At 39.8% G+C, this 7879-nt stretch overlaps 1 protein-coding gene across 24 annotated transcripts in view; it reads right to left on the bottom strand.

The window, feature by feature from the left end:
* EPB41L2 (erythrocyte membrane protein band 4.1 like 2) overlaps nucleotides 1–7879 on the bottom strand; it is a 191929-nt gene that overhangs the window by 159350 nt on the left and 24700 nt on the right. The gene's annotated exons all lie outside the window — the stretch shown is intronic.

Below are 7879 nucleotides of genomic sequence, written 5' to 3'. Positions count from 1 at the left end.
TTGCTGCTTGCCATCTCTAAGGGTCGATCCTAGGGCAGCAAGCAATATGGAGAAAATTTGCACAAAAACCAGCCTGCAAGCATAGGAACACAGGAGACTGCTGTTACACAGGTTATGGAGCTCACTGGGGACCTAGATCATTCACTGGGAGTGGATTCTGTGCGATGTCAGGCTGAAGGAAAAAAAATATTTGTACAGGAATGAATCAGAGAAGCAGCAAGCATGTTTCAAAACAGTCAGTGAACTATATTATTTCATACTTGGAATGGATAAAGGTACGCCCTAAGTTGGCCACTACAATTAAACAGTCTGATGTTTTCTAACATCACTAGTTATTATATACCGCTATAAAATTTAAGCAACAATAGGTCTTAGCATAAAGAACATTTAAGGAGATTTAACAGAGAGTTAATAGTGCCGTGACAGAGGTCAAAGAGGTATTCAATATCACACTATCTACCGCTCCCCCATGATCTATTACTTTAGTCACAGAGTCAAAAAAAATGAAATAAGAATTTTTGGCATGCTCACTGTGAATTCATGCTCTTTGGGATCCCGCAAGTTAGTTTTTGTAGATCGTCCACAATAGTGTTTCATGTAACATCCATTACTTACACTACTACTGATGTAAGGAATACTGGTCTGTAGTTACTTGCATCTTCCTTGTTTCCACTTGTGTCTCTGTTACCTAATCAAAGAGGCCGATAAAAGCCAGGAACGATGAGGCAGATACTTGCCTACTGTGGTGTGAGCAGATACTGTAAGACCATATACCGGCAATAAATGATCGGTGCCTGCAGCATTAGTACCCAGCTGCATCATTTAAAAGCGAACATCACTTTAGATGTGAGCTGCTGCAGCAATAAAAATTGAATGCACAGACTTTGTTTTCTTAAATAAATAGTTTAATTATATGATTAAAATTAGGTTGGAATATCAATTTGGGAAAAGAAACAAGGGCTATAGGCAAGCTATGATGGCGAGCAGTGCCTATTGTTCACCATTATAGCCCACCCTCAGTATTCAAATGTTACTCGCCATTTCTAAAAAGGGAGTGCGGCCATCAAAACAGCAAACCTCACCGTTCCGGGGAATGCTGACAGCAAGGATTTCCCCTGCACGTTGAATACGGCAAGCAGCCGGCGAGGGGGCAGGACCAACCCCCCCTTGCCGCCGCTCTCCAAGCATCTTTGAATAAACCCCATTGTCTGAAGACTGTTATTCAATTGTTATAGTGCGCCCGATCACCTGACTAAAATGATGGGAGATCCTAGGGTAATATCAACAAATTTGCACATTTCAACTCACCATCCCCACGGATAACGAGCTGAAACGCTGGGGAAAAAACAACTGAATACCGCCCTTAGAGTGCTACAGTAGTTCTAAAACAAATTCTAAAAGTTGATGGAAGAACATTTATGAGGATTTTAGATAGAATATCAGAAGTTAAGGAGGCCATACACGCTCCGTTCTGCTCCATCCGTTTTGTACTCTGAGATGCGCGCACACGCGCATCTCATCGTACAGTCAAAAAGTATGTGCTAGCTTTACATCGTATCGCTTTGCATGCACAAGGCATGCGACGTCATGTGTACTTTAAAAGTACCAAACGGACGCCCAGAACGGAGCGTGTATGGGCTCCTTTAGGAAGATTTGCTGAGACTAGCCATTGTACACGCACGTCACATATGCACTGGTGGTATTATTGTGAAAACACTGCAAAGGGCAGAGGATTTTTGCTATAGACTGGTACAAGTCTCAGTTTGTGAACAACAATGGAAGTGGGCTGAATGGTCAGAAAAACCATTTTATTAATTTCTTTGCTATAGTACATTTGTGTGGAATGTCATCATTGCTCCATCAGTGTGAAAAAAATAAAAAATAAAAAACAGGAAAAAGGAAGAGATCTTCTTTGTCCATTACATTGGCAGACAGAATAATCAGCCGTTTTTACGTCAATTCGACAGCCGGAATTCAATCTTCCAACTGTTGGAACCATTTTGGCAGTTTCAGCGAAATTGACAAAAACTGCCGCAGGTTGTTGAAAACAGCCGTGCATTGGGATTCTTCTCTGCAACACTTGTCTGCAGCATACAAATCATGACAGCTAAACATTGTTAATTGAAAACATCTATAAACAGATGGGTGGGGTGCTGGTTAAAAATGAATACGTTTCCATCCTTTAAAAAGACAGTCTGCTCCAATTCTCTCCGTAGTCCCATAGGGTGGCGAGCACATGGGAGCCCCTTGTGGGCTTGCTACGCTCACCACGCTGCTTGCTTGGTGGTGCACTGCGCTCTCCACTTGTTCTGTTCTCCCTCTATGGGGAAAATAGCACCTAGCAGTCGAGATCCAGACTGGGGAAATTTAGCAGTCGGGATTCCAAGGTCACAGAATCGACTGTCGGAAACCCGACTGTAGGAAAGTAATCTGCATAGCAGACATGACTAGGAAGACACTTAAAATGTAAGGAGCTATATATAACTAAATACCTGTTCTATAGAAAACAAGACTATTAAAATTAAATTTAGCCTAAATAATGGTTTAAATTAGATATAATATTATTGGGTAAAGCATTTTCTTTCTCTCGTTCCATGCTAGATGCTCATTTTCAATACTCTCATATTCTAGAACATTTGTAAAAATTTGAATTTAAACAGAGTAACCTAAACATGAAAAGGAGTTCTAGATAATCATAATAATACCAAATTGTAGTCTTTCCCATTTAAAGCACGTGTCATTATGTTGTTTTTACTGCCAAGTAGACAGCCAACCTATAATAATTGCATACACAGAAGAATAGAAAAGAAATTTTATCTTACTAGCATTGCAGGGGAGCATTGCCATATATTCACATTAAAAGATGCATAATCACTAGATGTTTTTTCCCAGGCTGTATGCCGAGTGATGATGTGAAAATCACTGGCCTATAAAACCGCTTAGTGGGGGTGAACCACTTTCCTCAGGCTGATGGATGGTGGTGGCCATCATTGATGCGGGAGCACAGATCAGCGCTCTCAGCCCAGCCATGCACACTAATTCGATTTTGAGCTAAAAACCAGGAAAACTGATCTACTTTGAGCTCAAATTCAGTGTGTATGTACCTTAAGACACAAAATTTGGACACTAGGGACACACACCAGCATAAAAAACACTGTATATTCTTATACAAGCGACTCACATTAAGCTATTGACCGGTATTTTTGCCAGTTCAACCGTTGGTCAAGTTTACACTGGTCAAGTTGGGTGTGATGGGCCGATTACGGCTGTCAGTATACAGACATTGGAATCCCCACCACCGGTACTACGGGGGAGCGCAAGTGCAAAAAAGCCTCTAGCAGGCTTGCTGCAGGTTCTGTTCTTTTTATGGGGGTCGTTGACCACCATGAGGAAGAATAACCGATGTCAGTCGGGATCCTGCCTGTTGAAATCCCCACTGTCAGGCAGACCTCCAGCACCCGGTCCAGCTCAGTGTGGGTCCCATGCCCTGGCATTTCAACACCAATAGCTAGAAGGGTTAATACACAGTAGTGACCAATGTTAGCTGACAGCATAATTGGGTATCCCAGGTCATTTGGCTTCTGTGCAGGGTAAATACTTGTGGATTTATTTATTTTTTGTCTTTATTAGAAATTTGAGCTTATGAAATATTAAGCCATCACTAGTGGTTTATTCAATGAGGCTCGCGGCTAATGCAGGAAGCCTGCTGCATTTAGCAAACACATACGCTTTCCCTCCTCGCTCCAAAAACCTAGTGAGGGGGAAATGGTGTATGTACAGGGGGTCAGTTGAATGCTTACCCTGCGAACAGTGCTGCCTGCACCTGAAAGCATTGAATACAACCTGAAGAAATATACTTGTGAATGTAATGGAAGCATCAATACAGTATTACCTAGCCTAGCACTTTTCCATCTATATCTAATATGCCATATAGTCTATGTTTCGAATTACAGAATGATTAACTTTAAAATGTGAGTAAATGCTTTCACAGCTTCTAGTGGTTTATAAGCTTTTGAAATACAGGGATATAGTTCAGACCTTTTTGGTACCATGCCACCTCAACCCAGGGCGATCACTTTTACATGTATAATATATGAATTTACAGTTCCATACCAATATGTATTCCTAATAGTTGCCTCAGGAAAATATAGACATGTCATGTTACTTAAATGCCTTTTCTTTGGGTTTAGCCTCCAAATGTGTATCCGCTAGCTAGAGTGTTATTTTATATTGTGTGAAACTTTGCACTGTTCCCTTCTACTGGTCATCTATGCTTAAGGTGGTATCCAAACTTTAAGTTGACAAGCAGAAGCATAGCATGTGAAACAAGCTAAGCTAGGGTACAAGGTACACTACTTGAGGGTCCATGTGTTCAAATATAGAAACGGACACTCATGTCGACCTTTTTAAGTGTCAACAATTTCCATATGGACCTTTTGGGGTTGTATTAGACAATGTCCTATTTAGCACTGACAGTGATCCATACTCATCCAAGCCTATAGAGTATACTTACTAAAGTGCTGGTTTATAAAAATGTATGTTGCCCATAGCAACTAATCAGATTCTAGCTATTATTTTGTGCTAGATAAATAAGCAGAATCTAATTGGTTGCTATGGCCAACATCTCTACTTTTATTAACCTGCACTTACCATGAGTTACTTTGTAAAATCAAACAGGAACAATGTCTCACAGGCATTGTATTGTAGTCAAGTAATATTGATCTTCCAACTTCACATTTAAGTTTAGCCTTTGATGCCGCCTGCATAATATTTGGAACTCCTTTTCAACTGCACATTTAAAAAGACAAAAGTTCTTCACAGGTTCCGCCAAGAAAATAACATGAGAAACTGATGTTGGAATAAGGAATGGCTTCCATCAACTATATATGTTGCAATAATAAAGCAATTAATAATACTTTATTAACCTCATAGTAATTGAAGGAAGAGGGTCATTTGAAGTGCTTACCTTTATTATACAAAACCATTTGTAAAAAGTAATACAGAAAATGAGCTTCATCAGAAGCTTTGAAGACAACCTCTTTACACAGCGGATACATGTAGTGTCCAATGTTAAACACGCCCGCAGCATCAGAAGGGTTTGCAATAGTACTTCCTGGATTCAGACTAATCCAGTAGACACAGCCCCTTCTAAGGTTCTCAGACAGCAATGAGCCACACCCTCAGTGGAGATCAATTGAAAGAAGGAAGTATCCCTCAGCTGAAAGTATGAGACGTTTCACATGGAAGATGTTTTACCCTGAAATGATGAAATGCCAACTTCTGTCCAAAAACAAAATTTACAATGTATAACAAAACCCGTGTAAACAGTGTCTCACCTTCCAATTGATAATTATAGCTAAAGAACATTGATTTATGGGGTCTGGACTCAGAGTGCTTTTTTTTTTTTGAGTCATTCTGTCTCAATGGGCATTGCGGGATGCAATGATACCTACAGCAGACCGCTGACTTCGATTTATAAGAGCACTCACAATAACTTGTCTATATTCCTTTTACTTTCTTTGGTCTGGCCTGCTATCCTGCACTCTAAAAAGTATTTAGTCAAACAGAAAATGAAACTAAAAGAAAAATGAAAAAACAAAACGTGTTTGTATGGAAGCCTGGTATTGGCAGGGTCTACTTCCCTAAAACTGGTTCACAGGTGGCATGTGCCCGGTGGTCAACATGGACAAAAGTATTCGGATGCCTCAACATTACACCAACAGTGACTGTAAGGACATTGAATTCAAATATAATTTATTATGGAGTCAGTCCGCCTTTTATATCTATATCAGTTTCCACTCTTATTGTAAGAATTTTCACGAGATTTTGGAGTGTTTCTGCAGGAATTTCTGCCCATTCATACTGTACACCATTTAGGAGGTCAGGCAATAATGTTGGACAGGTAGGTCTAGCTCACTCTCCATTCCAGTTCCCCCCAAAGGTGTTCAATGGGGTTGAGATCAGGGCTCTGAAGGACAGTCAAGGTCTTCCACAACAGATTCCTCAAACAATGTTTTTTTTTTGCTCTAGTGCAAAAAGCAAGGACTATAGTCATGTTGGAATGGAAAAGAGCCTTTTCCAAAAGTGTTGCCACAAAGTTGGAAGCAGAGCATTGCCCTTCTCTGGAGATAAGTGGAATAGACCAAACCCTGAAAAAAGCCCCATACCATTATCCATCCTCCAAATTTCACAGCTGGCATAATTAGTCATGAGGGTAATGTTCTCCACAATAAACACGTTTACACTGCTCCGGTGTGCTTTACATCAATCCAAAGACATAGCGTCGGAGACTTTTACACACCATGTGCTTTAGCAGTTGTTGATCTCACTTTGACTTTACGCCATCTTCCGTTTCATGGAAGAATTGCTTTTCCAAAATGCTTTCACTTTCTAATAATATCACTTACAGTTGACTAAAATATCCAGCAGAGATTATATTTTACAGACAGTCTTATTGTAAAGGTGGCTTCCTATCACAGTACCACGCTTGAAGTCACTCAGCTCCTCAGAATGATCCATTTTACGTCACAAAGTAGAGACTGCATGGCTAGGTACTTTGTTTTATACACCTGCAGAGAATAATCTGATTGAAAACTCCAGAATTCAATAAGTTACAGGTTTGGCTAAATACTTTTGTCCATGTAGTGTAAACAACAGCAAGCTAAGAATTGCAAATCAGGGACCCCAACATAAATCTGTAAAACCAAAGATAAAAGTTAAAGAAATTGTTGTAATGCAAGCCCATCCTGTTATGAATGGCATCATAATGTGTTGACACGTAAAATTCACGACTGAAGAACATAGGTCAATGTCAGGCTCCCTGAGACATGACTATGGTTTAACCTCAATGTATTTGCATAATAGAAGGTAGCACTAGATAAAAAGGAACAAAAAAATTGTGGTAGTGTCAACATTGAAAGTTTACCCCACTCATAATGAGTAAAAAAAAAACACCTTCTAAATCCGGCAAGCATGATATGCCGTTTCAGAACCACACAATGCGCCCATCACCTAGAACAGAATTCCTAACCAAAGGTACTCTTTCTGCTTCACCTTCTATTTTGTAACCATTGGGTGAAACAGTTTTTGAAGACAAGACCAAACAATGGGCTATTTATTAGCATCTGATTGACTATACCGTATATTGTGAATGTTGCTTTTATGGAGAACCATAGTTAAGATTTTAAAAATTTTGTTTTATTTGTTTTTGTGCCCGCATTCAAACACAAAAGGTTTTTTTTGTTTTTGTTTTTTTTAGCGGGTCAATATTCAATTGATTTTGCCATCTGGCACATAACTGGGCGCAAAATACTTTTAAACACAGGTCAGCTAAACCAGTCTAAACAACTGGCCATGACCAGGAAAATATGGAGGGGCTGAGAAGACAACTGTATGCCAGCAGTATTCATGTCTAAACAGCAACAACTGAATTGCCCTGACTGCCATAGGGCACACAAAAGTCAAGCAACTTCCCTTTCTTGGACTAGGCTTTAGAAAGATGGTGCAGATTGAAACAAGATTGTGTTACCATTACCACACACAATTTTATTCATAGACATGAAAATCACTGACCTTATAGCTAGCAGTCCTTTGCTACTTTCAAATACAAAGGACAGGAATGCCAAATACATAAAATTATGTTAGATCTGATATTCCACTGGTATGCATTCATATAGGCCAATTACAGAAATACGTTCTAAACCAATGGGTCTCAACTCCAGCGAATACAGTACAGCAAAACGCCATGTTTAACTACAGTATACTCTGGTGAGATATGCTATTTTGCTTGATCAGTAATTATCCCACCAGTTTCTACAAAATCCTGAAAACTTAACTAGTTGGGGGTACTTGAGTTAAGAACCACTGTTCTAGGCAGTCG

This window comes from Crinia signifera, chromosome 3, assembly GCF_055691185.1.
Source record: "Crinia signifera chromosome 3, ASM5569118v1, whole genome shotgun sequence".
In the NCBI taxonomy this organism is placed as follows: domain Eukaryota; kingdom Metazoa; phylum Chordata; class Amphibia; order Anura; family Myobatrachidae; genus Crinia; species Crinia signifera.
Note: the sequence above shows the minus strand (reverse complement) of the source record. Positions and strands in the feature narration are given on the sequence as shown.